This window comes from Homarus americanus, unplaced genomic scaffold (assembly GCF_018991925.1).
Source record: "Homarus americanus isolate GMGI-L3 unplaced genomic scaffold, GMGI_Hamer_2.0 scaffold32871, whole genome shotgun sequence".
NCBI lineage: Eukaryota > Metazoa > Arthropoda > Malacostraca > Decapoda > Nephropidae > Homarus > Homarus americanus.
The window spans coordinates 83,373-96,891 of NW_024748870.1; the positions used below are offsets into that span (position 1 = coordinate 83,373).

The 13,519-nt window shown below is 45.7% G+C and overlaps 2 protein-coding genes across 2 annotated transcripts in view; one reads left to right on the plus strand and one right to left on the minus strand.

Annotated features, from left to right (window-relative positions):
- The window catches only part of LOC121853197 (iron-sulfur protein NUBPL-like), a gene marked incomplete at its 5' end in the record, with an annotated part of 115,147 nt that overhangs the window by 61,417 nt on the left and 40,211 nt on the right, over positions 1–13,519 (plus strand).
- The window catches only part of LOC121853160, a 45,545-nt gene that overhangs the window by 14,125 nt on the left and 17,901 nt on the right, over positions 1–13,519 (minus strand). The gene's annotated exons all lie outside the window — the stretch shown is intronic.

Genomic DNA, 13,519 nt, shown 5'->3' on the forward strand with positions numbered 1-13,519 from the left:
AAAAAAAAAATAATTCTTCACCGGGTAACAGATGGTCGGTCGGTCGGTCGGTCCCTCCCTCCCCCCCACCCCCCACCCCCCACCAACCGTCCCAAGGAGATGTGTGGGATAACCACTAAATTTTAATAAATAATACCTCAAACTAAAGTTAGGATAATATAATTGACATTGCTGGATTCCTTGTAAGACCAGGAATATTTTGAATATAAATGTCATATATTTTGGACAAAAGATAACATATTACCTAGAGAAAATTTTTATCTAAAAATTGTATGTTTAATGCAAAATATATGTTGTTTATATTCAAAATGATCACCAAATTATAAGAATTCCAGCAATGTAAATTATATTCTGGCTGGGTAATTTGTATGAATTTTATGAGCTAAAACAGGCAGTCAGGCAGGGTGGCGGGTGGGGGGTGGTGCGAATCTAAAAATAGCTCTCGAGCCGGACACTCACCGCGTTGCTGTGGAAAAATCCGCGTTAAGTGAAAGTTCAGCTTTGGCAAGGCACCGCGTATATGCGAAAACGCGTTAAGTGAAAGCGCGTTAAGCGGGGTAATACTGTACTGTACTGTACAATAATAAATAAAAAACAATAGAATACTATATTTTAGCTTAGCTTACTTTGAGGTGTGTATGTCGTATTCCCGGCAGCTTCGTTTACATATCAAACAGCCGATTGTAGAGCAGTCGATGATGACATGCCATATTCTTTACAGAGTGCATTGGTTCTAATGCCTTCTTCATGTTTCATAATAATTTCTGCACTTTATATTATCAATATGTAACAAAATTTTATGTAAAAATGCAAAAATATTCAAGAGACCAACAAACTGGATGTTCACTCCACTGTAAACAAAGTTAAACCGAGAAGCGTTGTTGGGCGATTCAATCAGCTGCTGGGCGCACAAAAACTGTTCCCAGTACTGTATATATTATCAAGATGTTAACTAAATTTTGGAATGGCCAATAATTTTAATATAAAAACTGCAAAAATATTCAAGAGCACAACTTTCATGATATTTACTCCACTGGAAACGAATGTAAATATAGAATGTAAATATAGCTGATGCGCACTACAAAATGTGTTTCTCGTAAGGCTGTCGTTAATCGAAGTTTTGTTCGTAAATGGAACTTAAAATCCTTATGAGGGCTAATTCGTTAACCGAAATTACGTTAATTGAACAGTTTGTTAATCGAGGGACGACTGTACAGTGATCCCTTTTTAAAGAAGGCCTCGGTTAACGAATTACCTTCCATAAGAATATTCAATTCGGTTAACGAAAAAAATTCGGTTAAGAATTCCTTACGAATTTTTCCCAACATGTTTTCGCCTGCCTTCGCCTGCTCACCAGCTGTAGTATTAGTTCGCCAATACAGTAATCGGTTTTAGGGCTTAAAATCGTTACCATTTAAGTAAATATCAAGAAGGTTGTACTAATCAATAATTTTCCAAGTGTTATATTAAAGTTTTTAGTCATTTTAACAATTATTTAACATAATTGAAGTAGAGAGAGCTAGCTTTTAGCACGCCAAACAGCCACTTGACTCACCCAGCAGGCGTCAGTTTGTCTTTGCTCAGTGGAGGAAGCATCTTACTTAAGACTCTCTTGAACATAAACTATTTTTACATTTTTACAGTACAATTATTGGTCATTCTGAAATTTATTTTACATATTGACAATATATAGTACAAAGCAGTGTTGATTTAAAGGAAATAATCTTGAATTACACCTAGTGAACTTAAATTGTATAGGTGAAATGGTGGCATAAAGCATAGGGTGACTTCTCTTCCACCCCACTTCCTTCTCTTCTCCCTTCTCCTCCACCCCCACTTCTAATTCCCATCATCATCATCATCATCAACCAGGAGCCTTCTACATGCACACCTCAAAGTAGGTGTACTTTACCGCATTTATTTTTAGTTTGTATGTAATTTTCGGTGAGCTGGAACCAATTACCCAAAATCCCATTGAAACAATGGTTTCGGTTAACGAACGACCTTCTGGAACAAATTGTGTTCGTTAACCGAGGGACCACTGTACAGTGATATCTCAGTTAGCAGGAACAATTGGTGCAGAGCACTTCCGGCATTCTGTGGTCCGGAAACTCCCGTGGTCCGGAACGATTTTAGTTTGTCCAATAGGTAGATAGGCAGCTTTTTTTTTTTTTTTTTTTACTTATCTGAATTATTATTACAGGAGTATTAAATTTTTGCCCCTCAGGCCCCAATGTGGGTCAGTGACCTATGCCCGGGTGGGCTAATCCCCTTAAAAAACAAAAAAAATAAAACAAAGCCGCGGGAAATTAAGGTTTGTTTACATCCGGCAGTTCGGCTGCTCTCTCTCTCTCTCTCTCTGCTTGTCTATACAGAGTACAACATTTAACCCTTCAATATATATATGAGCAGTAAATAAGTGTTGCTTTCATATTCTTATGTAGAGTAATGACGATATGTTTTCACATGTGCACACTTACATACGCGCAGTCTCACTTTTTTTTAACCATTAATAGTTAGCTACTTATATTGTTCCATTTATTAACATTAAATAACATTACAGGTACTTCAAACAGCCATATTAATTTTTTTACATTAATTTTACTACAGCTAAAAATCAGGGTCTTATTTTCTTCAGTTTTATATGTAGAACCAATCAGTCGCTGGTTTCGTAAGCTTTAACATAAACAATGCCGGCAGCCGTCTCGTCTCCTCTAATATTCGACGTATTATTAATAAATTGTATTGTTAATTTTGCACACGCGTCGTTGCCATATGTGAGGCTTGGCAAATTGTGCCTGAAACGTGTCATATTGAGGGATATCAACTCTTTCATCACCTTCGTTCACATAGACGCGGAGGGGGCGTTGCCCTCTTCTGTCAAGATGACCTACGCCCGTCACGCCCGGATGTTCAAGTCCCAGCAGATGTGGAAGCATTATGGGTACGTATCGTGCCACGGGCCCACCCGCGCAACACTGCTTCCATCATAATCTGTGTGGCATACCATCTGCCTCGCTCACCCACCAGAGACACTCTTATCAATCATCTCATCACCACCTCAGACCACCTCAGAGTTAGGTACCCATGTGCCAAGTTAGTATTATGTGGGGATTTTAATAAAATTGACACCACTGATATCCAGGACCAGCTATCACTATCACAAGTTGTGACCTTCCCCACACACGGTCAAAATACCCTTGACCTTATCTTAACTGACTTAGCGGACCAGTACCAACCACCTCAACCAATGCCTCCTATCGGGTGTTGCACACACTTATCAGTGCTCTGGTCCCCAGCTGCCACTCCCACTCAAGTACAGAGACCCTACATCAAGACCTACAGGCCGATTACTGACTCTGCAGTGCGCCTCTTCGGGCAGTGGATAGTTCACCATCCCTGGACTGAAGTACTTAGCGCGGATGACGTGGAAACCAAATGGATAAATTATACCAACACCACCACGGAAGCTCACCACCACTTCTTCCCCGAGAAGTCCGTCAGATCTCACCCAGCTGACTTGCCCTGGATCACACCTCGGATCAAAAGACTTATGCAACAGAGAGACAGAGCCTTTCATCTCAATGACCACATCCGCTACAGGTCCCTTCGCAACCGAGTCATCTGCGAAATACGCACTGCAAAGAAGTCCCACTACCCAACCAAATTACAACACCTGAAGCAGACCAACATCAGTCAATGGTATGGTAAGCTTAAAGAACTCAGTGGACTAAACAATAAGACACACCCCTCCCCTTCCTTAGCCATCTCACTAATGTTGACGCAGCTGAGCAAACAAATAACCATTTTGCTACTATATGCCAGACGCTCCCCCGGCTTGACACAACCACTCTCCCTGCTTACCTACCAGCCCCCCTTCCCACTGACTTAGTAGAAGAATTTGAAGTAGCAAAACGTCTGGAAAAACTAAAATTAAAACGCTCTACCACCCCCATTGACTTACCAATGAAACTCTTCAAGGAGTTCTCTCCGGAGCTTGCTAAACCCCTATGCTCCATCATCAATGCTTCTCTCAGTCAAGCCAGATGCCCAGCTGACTGGAAGACTTCTTATGTATCACCAGTGCCCAAGTCAACCAGCCCACAATCCTTAAATCAGCTACGACCTATTGCAATCACCCCAATACCCAGCCTAATCTGTGAAAGTTTTGTGTTTGACTGGGCTTATGCTGATATTGCAGGAGTCGTAGACCCTCAGCAATTTGGCAACATGAAAACTTCCTCCACCACTCACTGTCTTGCCAGCTTTCTCGATTACATATACCGCCATCTCGAGAAACGAAAAACGTCTGTAGCTGTCGCCTTCATTGATTTCACTAAAGCGTTCGACCTAGTCGACCACAATATAATCATCAACAAAGTTATTGACCTCGGCTGGAGAAGTCTTATACCACAGCTTACAGACTTCAGTGACCCATCGCTGCTGTACCCGAGGGGCTGTCTCCACCTTCAGTCATCTACCTGTATGCCCCAAGGCACCAAGATGGGACCCTCACTTTGCTTCCTTATGCTCATCAATGATGCCCCAAGAAACCCCCTGCTCGCTGGAAATATGTCAGACGATTCCACCATTGGGATCAAAGAGACCAACAATTCTGTTCTAACTATACCGGCCTTCAGGATTTATTGAACAGTCTCCAAACTGGGCCACCAACAACCATGTCACCATCAACCATGTTACCAAGACCATGGTTATGCACATCAACCTCTCATCCCGACATTGTCCCACCTCCTTCCCATTACTCTAGGTCCCACACTCCAGGTTGTAGATTCCACGGCCCACGCGGCCACCATAGACAACAAACTAAATTGAAACCACACGCCAGTGAAGACCAAATCCTCCAGTTTCAAAGGCCCCACCTCCACACTTCCAAGTCCCTCGGAGTTCCTGCACACGAAGCTCCCCCTAGTGTTTACACAACATTCATACTCCCAAGCTCACCTATGCCTCCCACCTGTCTTCTCCTAAATGCCACACAACGAACACCCAGAAAAGTGCAAAGAGGGATGCAAGATTATTCTCTCCCCTTCCTACTCCACATATCAAGAAGGCCAACACACTGACCTCTTTCGACTCTCACTGACCATCACTACCTAATTCATCTGGGTAATCTTGGTAAGAAGTTTCTACACCAACCTCGACACGGCTCCTACTACCTGAGATCCCTAGTCCGAGGTAGCACATTCGACACCACAACCGCATCCAACCCATCGTGCAATGATAAGCTATAAGAACAGCCCAGTCCCAACCATTGTAAAAATTATCAATAACTTGTAATAAAATGTTATTCACTCCCAGTAAACACTACTCCTTGCACTGTCACTATGTTGAAATGAACTGTAGTTTGAGCTTTTCCCCATCTAGTTATTATATGTCTTATTTGTGTCACTTATGTTACTTGTATATTATTTGTAATTCGAAACCCATTCCCCAAATATGTAACTGTATATTTTCAGCCTTCTGGCTGCCAAGCTCTTTCAATAAACCGTTAATTATTATTATTATTATTATTATTAAAAACAAATTCAGAAACATTAATTAAAATATATATGAACAGTAAATAAGTGTTGCTTTCATATTCTTATGTAAAGTAATGACGATATGTTTTCACGTGCGCATGCGCACTTACATACACGATCTCTCTTTTTTCTTTACCATTATCGTTAGCTACTTCTATTGTTCCATTTATTAACATTAAATAACATTACTTAAAACAACCATATTAATTTTACTACAGCTACAACCAAGGTCTTATTTTCTTCAGTTTTATATGTAAAACCAGTCAGTCTTTGTAATCAACGAATACAATGCTGTGTCATTTCCTCGTGTGTTTTAATATTCTACGTATTATTAATGAATTGTATTGCTCATTTTGCACACAAACATTAATTCAATAAAAAAGACATTCAGTAATAAACAATAATGAATCTTTTGTACATAAGAGAAATGACGCTGTTTACACGATTATGCACGTCGTCTGCACGTTGGCGGGCCGTTCAAACCCGTCGAAATTCAAGTTTCCGCCGTCAAATTTTTTTTTATTTATTTTTTTGTGTGTTCCAATAAAATACGTTAAGAATTAAAAACTCGCGAAATTTGAGAAGCTACTATACGACATTTAACCCTTCAATATGTCTTCAAAGAGACCATGATACAGAGAAAGTGGTGCTAGTGCTTTCAAGCATAAGCACAAGTCACTATCTATCCAGGAAAAGGGTGAATTTCCATGGTCCAGCACCGGTCAGGTCCCGAGGTTGCCGGACTAGAGAGGTACAACCTGTATTATGGTGTTCATTGATATGAACTATGTACCAAAATAAAGAACAAAGCTTGTAGAACATTGTGGTATAAGGAAAAATAATATAACACTAAAACTCATGGAATAACTAGAGGGCCAAGCAACGCATCCTCCTCTCTCTCTAATGGCCAGAGTGACACTGGCTTCATGCAGCGCTGCCACACACACAATGTCCAAGATCATCTCGGGAAAGGGAACGCGCATGCGTGTCGTAGGTGTACATCCTTGACCACCGAAGGGTCAAGACGTACCTGGCGCTCCTCTCGCAGCAGCCAGGTCAACTGTTAAGTTGGCCCCTACCAACTCCCTCCCCTGAACCCTCCTCCCCACCGGAATATCAACAAGTTCTCGCCAGAAGTTACAATTTCATTTAGGAAAGGAATGGAACCAGTGTTAAACAGAGGTGAACAGTGGTGAACAGTGCTTAAGTCAGTGAGAACAACTCAACAGTAACAGTCGTACCCAAGTTAACCTTCACACAGTGAGGTCCCAGGTACCCAGTGATAACGGCCCGTGAGACCCAACAACAACCAGCGATGTGTTAATCCGACTACGATAGGAAGGCCTGGGACCACACCACACTCATATAACACCATCTGTTAGGGAATTACTACAACACGTCAGGTCCCTCATAACACCATCTGTGAGGGAGTTACTACACCACGTGAGGCCCCTCATAACACCATCTGTGAGGGAATTACTACACCACGTGAGGCCCCTCATAACACCATCTGTGAGGGAATTACTACACCACGTGAGGCCCCTCATAACACCATCTGTGAGGGAACTACTACACCACGTGAGGTCCCTCCTAACACCATCTGGGAGGGAGTTACTACACCACGTGTTTGCTGTTCAACACCTACAATAATCTGTATGTTCACTGTATGTTCCTTTACCTTTCTCTAATGAAAGCTTTTGTTAAACCACCAATGTATGTAATAAGTCATTTATGTCCAATGTATATTTTCAGCCTTCGGGCTGCAGAACTTTTTCAATAAACCGTCAATTATTATTATTAGTATTATTATTATTAACAAAGGCTGTAAGAGAATGCGCCTTAAAAGTCGTATTTCTGACGAATTCAGCGAGTCTACTATTCCCAGCCTGTGCAGACAGCTATAGTAAGACCCAGTTATCAGCACAGTGGCATCTATTTTTTTTTTACTTATGGACTTTGTCATTTTTTGGGGATAAAAACATCTGGTCCTACCACCCCGTCCCTCTGGGCAAAGTTTTTCAAGTTTGTGCAATGTGAAGTGTGACATATCAGTGACGTCTTTACCACTCCACCTGACTGCAGTGTTGCCAACGTGCCCTATGCCCGCCGTTAAACACGCCCGTTCGTTGGAGACGGCGGCAGTAGGTGACAGTGATGCTGACGACTTTCATCTTCAAGACACGTCAAAGAAGCAGAAACCTCAGAAGTCAGGGTCTCCAGCAGGGGCCACGGCTCCCCCTCGCACCCCGTCTGGGGCTGTAGAGGGTGGCCCCCTCCTGTCATCGGGGTCCCCAAGTGAGCTTACATGTGGCTCAATGACCGACCCTCCCACGACGATGGACATAGGGGATTCCCTTTGTCTCCCTGCCCCATCGCGCCTTCGTCGTCTCGCCTTTCCTCGGGACTTGCCTCTGAGCACACGGACGACCTGGTTCTTCCGTCACTGCTCTCCACTTCAGGACTCAACCAAGGTAATGGTTCGCCACGTACCCTGGGAGATCCCTATCAACGATCTTCACCCTCTTCTCCCACAAATACTGGACATGGAGCGCCGCATCAACCAGGTCTCCAAACGTCCATCCAAAGAACTCATCGGCTGGTGGGTGGGCCCCCTCCCTCCGAAGGTAAATGTAGGACCTATTCACAACTGTCCACTCGACCGATTTATCGGAACCCCGAAAATCTGTGGTCGTTGCCAATCGTGGAAACACCGCACCTGGAAGTGCACGAGGATGGTCGCCTGCGGTTTCTGTGCAGGTCCTCACGACACAGTGGAATGCAAATTAGAAATTCAGAACAAAATCCCAGTTATTCCACGGTGTGTCAATTGCCATGGCAGTCACCACGCCTGGAATGCCAATTGCCCACATCGTCCTGGCACTCGCCCGGGGAAAACTTACCTTGCACCACCGCCCTCGTCTCTGACGAAGCCCCTGTCAACCAAACCTCACTCCTATCCACCACCGCCTCTTCCATCCACCAAGGATTTCCCATTGATCTCCTCTCCTCTACCATCCCCCCCTATCACCCCTACCACCCATCCTTTCTCCCCTCCCTCCCTCTCCCTACCGTTCTTGGAACAAGGTCGTTGCCGGCCCTGCCACACAGTCACCACCACCTCCTGCCACCTGGACCCCAGCTGTCCTTCACCAGCACCACCACCTCTTGCTCACCTGAGCCCTCACCGTCCCCACCACCACCACCACATGCCCAGTCGGGCCCACGGCAATCCTTGCCGCCACCTCCAGCTCCTGCACAGGTACACCAAGTTGGTTCTATGGAAACAATCACTCTCCGTCTGGATCGCCACTCCAAGCAAATCAACCTTCTCTCTGCCCAACTTGACTCGTTTGTGAAAACAATTGCGCCATTGAAGAGGCAACAACAACTCATTCTGGACACCCTGACCCAACAGGGGCACACTTTGCAAGCCCTGGTGACCCGCCACCTTCCTTCTCCCGAGATGGAGGATCCATCCCTCGCTTTTCCACTCCTCCCTCTCCATTTTTCTCAACAAAATTTGGTACCTCCTCTGGAGCCCTGTCTAGCCCCACCGACTCATCTCATACCAGAGGTCGTTCCCTCCTCTTCTTACAATGGAACATCCAGGGACTTAGGCCTCGCCGGACAAACCACGCCCAGTTTGTGCTCTCCCATCAAGTAGATGTTGCTCTACTTCAGGAAACCATCACAGACGATGTTACTCCACTCCGCCTCTCTGACTACACTGTTTACACCCTGCCTCGGTACCGTGGGCTGGCTCGTGGCCTCCTCACCCTTGTGCAAAACACCATTCCATCTGTTCGTCTCCCTTCACCTGACTCACATGGACCCCCGTCTGAATTACTTTCCATCTCCCTTACTCTTGGTGACCGGACCCTTCGTGTAGTCAATGTTCATTTCAAGAGTGATTCTCTGGACCCCCAGGTTCTTCACGACCTCCATGATGGGATTCCCACTATCGTTCTTGGCGACTTTAATGCCCGCCATCCCACTCTTACTCCGGATCATCCCACGCGATGTACCCTTAACGGATCATATCTCTCACAGTTTCTTAATGGGGTTGATGATGTTTGCTTTCTTTGGTTTGACGATCCTACTCGCCTCCCACATAGTTTCCTTGATGTTGGTTTACTATTGAACGGTCATACCTCCTTTCATCCTACCGTCTGCACCGAGCCTGCTCTGTATAGTGACCATCTTGCCGTTACTACCCATCTCAGGCTCTCCTTCTCTGCCCCGACATCAGCTCCTTATCGATCCCCTCGCCTTTGTCTCACACAAGATGCTGTTCCTTCCTTTACCCAATACCTTTCTACCTGGGCGGATTCCTACGTTGTCCCCCAGTCCCTTGACTCTTACAGCGCTGATTTTGTTGATGTCAATAGTGCTGCCCCTCCACGCCACCCCAGAAGTGCCACCAACTACTGGTATCGTATTCCTGCCACGAGACATCTCCGGCAGGTAACCCGTGATCTCCACTCTGCCATACGGAGGTCTCGCTCTCCAGAGGACTGGGAAGACTTCAGAAACTGATGCTCCTTTACAACTCAGGAGCGTCGTCGGATTCGTGAGGCGGACTGGTTATCCTTCACGGGGTCTCTATCGTTCCAGTCGTCACCCTCTTATGTATGGAATCAGATTAATGCTATACGGGGTACTCGACGGAGGCCTCCTACCCACCCTGACCCCGCCTCCCTTGCCTGCTCTTTAATGGAGGACTGGGCACGAGCTTCCTCCCTTGAGGCTTTTCCAGATCCGATGTAGGAGGCAGTGCAGGCTCGCATCGATGCATCTGAGCCTGTTGTTCGTGCTGCTTTTACCTCCCCTGCCCCCACTGATCATCCCATCACACAGTTCGAGTTTGACAGTGCTCGTCGCTCTAGAAGAGACACCTCTCCTGGGGATGATCAGATAACCTACTCCGTCCTCAACGCCTGTACTAATATTCCAAACGGCCCCTTGCTTGCTCTCTACAATATGTCTTATGAACTTGGGGCTCTCTCGTCTAACTGGAAAAATGCCACTATTATCCCCATCCCTAAGCCGGGAGATCCTGGGAAATATCGACCCATTAGTCTTACCTCCTGTGTTTGCAAGATGATGGAGAGGATACTCCATCGTCGCCTTCTTCACACCAAAGGCGGCTTCCACAACTCCCTCAATGGTTTCATACAACATCGCAGCACAGCACACTCCATTGCTTCCTTTTATTGCTATCAGACTTCCCGTGTCTCCGTCTTCCTTGATATCAAGGGAGCCTTTGATACGGCTCAGCCTGCCCTCATTTTAGCTGAACTTGCACTGTTAGGGGTTAAAGGGAGTTAAAGGGAGACTTCTTCAATGGATAGGCTCTTACCTCATTGGATGTCAGGCCCGGGTTTGCGTTGAAGGCTCTATATCTCCTGTTGAAGAAATGAACCTCTGCACCCCTCAAGGTGGAGTCCTGAGTCCCACCTTGTTTAACACTCTCATGCACTCCATTGCATCTCTCCCGTGGCCAACAGAAGTTGTCCACTCAGGATATGCCGACGATGTCCTCCTCCAAGCCCCTGACTACCTCAGCATGCAGGAAGCCCTTGATCTGGTCTCCAGAGAGTGTGATTCACTTGGTTTCCTTCTTTCAACTGCGAAAACAAAAGCCATGTGGCACAGTCGTGTTGTACCTCCACCCCTTCTCTTATCAGGAACGCCCTTGGACTGGGTTAATGAGACAAAATACCTGGGTGTGTATGTAACTCGCACACGTCAGATCCCTGAAGTCCGCTATCTTCGAGACATATGCTTTCGGCGTCTCGCTCCCCTCTCTACCATGTGCAGGGGTTCCCTTGGTGCCACCATCCCTGTACTTCTCACCATGTACAAGTCCTTTCTCTGTTCCTGTGTCGACTATGCCTCCCTTGCCCTCGTCAAGACTGCTGTCAACCGTCTCTAAGTTATCCAGAGGAAAGCTTCTCGTATCATCCTTGGGGCCCCTCAGTGGACACGCTCTACTTCTCAATATACCGAACATGGTCTTTTCCCCTTACAGGATTTTGTCCAGGAGTTTTACCTAAAAACTACTGTTTCCATTCTACTGGATCCTAAGGGCAAATATGTCCAAGCCAACATGACTCCTGCTGTCCAAGGCCGACCTCCATCTAGAAGACAGTGGCGAGGGTCACTCATCCGAGCCCTTCAGGAACACAACCTCCTGCCTGATATTGTTGTCACCCTTGTTGTTGGTTCGCCTCCTTCTCCCTGGCTGGATTTTTAACCTGAAGTGATTGCCCTCGGTGTACCGCTCCCGAAATCCCACGTGAACCCTGTTATTCTCCTCAAATACCACCTCTCCAGGATCGCCCACTGGTCCCCAGGTAGGGTCGTCCTCTACACTGATGGCTCTGTTGACCCCGCTACAGGTCGGGCAGGGGCTGGTGTCTACATCTCCCGTCCTGATGCCCCTGAGCCTATCAAACTTTCTCTCAGAGTTTCTGACGGGGCATCCTCCACTCAGGCTGAGCTAATAGCCCTTCTTGCTGCCCTTCTCGCTGATGAAGAAGCAGATGGTTTCTGCCTCTTGCTTGTCTGCTGCGATTCCAGGTCTGCTCTCGACAGGATCGCATTTGGATCAGGGGAAAATAAGGACCTCATCCTCCAAATACAAGGGCTAACATCAACACTTTAGGATGCAGGCCGTCCTGTGACATTCCTATGGATACCCAGTCATGTCCGTATCTTGGGGAATGAGGCAGCAGATGGCCTTGCCAAGACTGGCTGTAGCAAGGCCACACCTGACTACGTTGTTCCTCGAACACTTTTACAGCTTAGGACCCAAATTCGCCGCAAACGGAGAGAAGCTCGGGAAGCAGCCATCCCACTGGTCTCCCCGCCCACCTGGTACGATGTCCTCCGTAAACTTCCTGACCTCTCTTATGTCTATGGAAAAGGGTCGCGGAAAGGGACGTGATTGCTGCCCGTATCATCATTGGGTATGACTTTGCTTGGGAGACTGGTATCCCCACATCCCCTGAGCAACGCTCATGTGCATTATGCAGAAGACCCGACAGCCGCACCCTAGTCCATTACCTCCTAAGATGTCCCCACACACACAACACTTCCGTGACGCCTTCTGGACCACCACTCCACGACCCTCTGACGGAGACACGATGATCCTCCCCATACTGGCCAGATATTATGTAAATAACATTAATTATGTGTTAAAAGAATATCCTTCCTTCCTTAGGATTTAGTAAGCCCCTTTATAATATTCATACTGTATATGCTTGTGACACTTGCCAGATGCTTCTGGTGTTAATGTACAGGGGTACCTAGTGACAGCACTAGGATCCCGCTTCCTCTATCAAGGAAAAAACAATTGAAATTTAAAAATTGAAATTGATCATCTCGGGTAAGGTGATAAGGCTCACACGAAGAAAACAATGTCTATCAAATGGTGTCCAAGTTCAGTCATTTTCACTGAAAAGTTTTGAATTATTTGAAAATATAGCCCATTGGACGCCACGTTGGCGTCGCGAGGCTGAGCGTAAGTTTTTTCGCCTTTTATGTTTGATCGTGCGAGGCTGAGAGGGTTAATATGCATATATATATTACCCCTAAATATGCCTCCTAAGAGACCAACAAGCAGTGGAAGTGGTTGTAATGCAACAAAACATAAGCATGTGACATTAACTATTTTAGAAAAGGTGTCTATATACTGATGAAATTAGACAGTGGTACATTGGTCAGGGCCTTGTGTGCAGAATATGGTGTGGGATCATCTACTGTGTACACTTTGTCATAAAGAGGTCCAGTAAGCCTGGGCTAGATTTATGCTGATGTAAGTTGTATTGGTACCAGTAATAGTATATATTATGCATTATTTTGCCTCTTTTTAACCTCGGCTTTGATTGTTCGGAATTATCGCTAATCCGGAAATGGTCTGGTCCCAAGCTTCCCGGATTAGTGAGGTCCAACTTGTAATAGATAATTAATTTGCT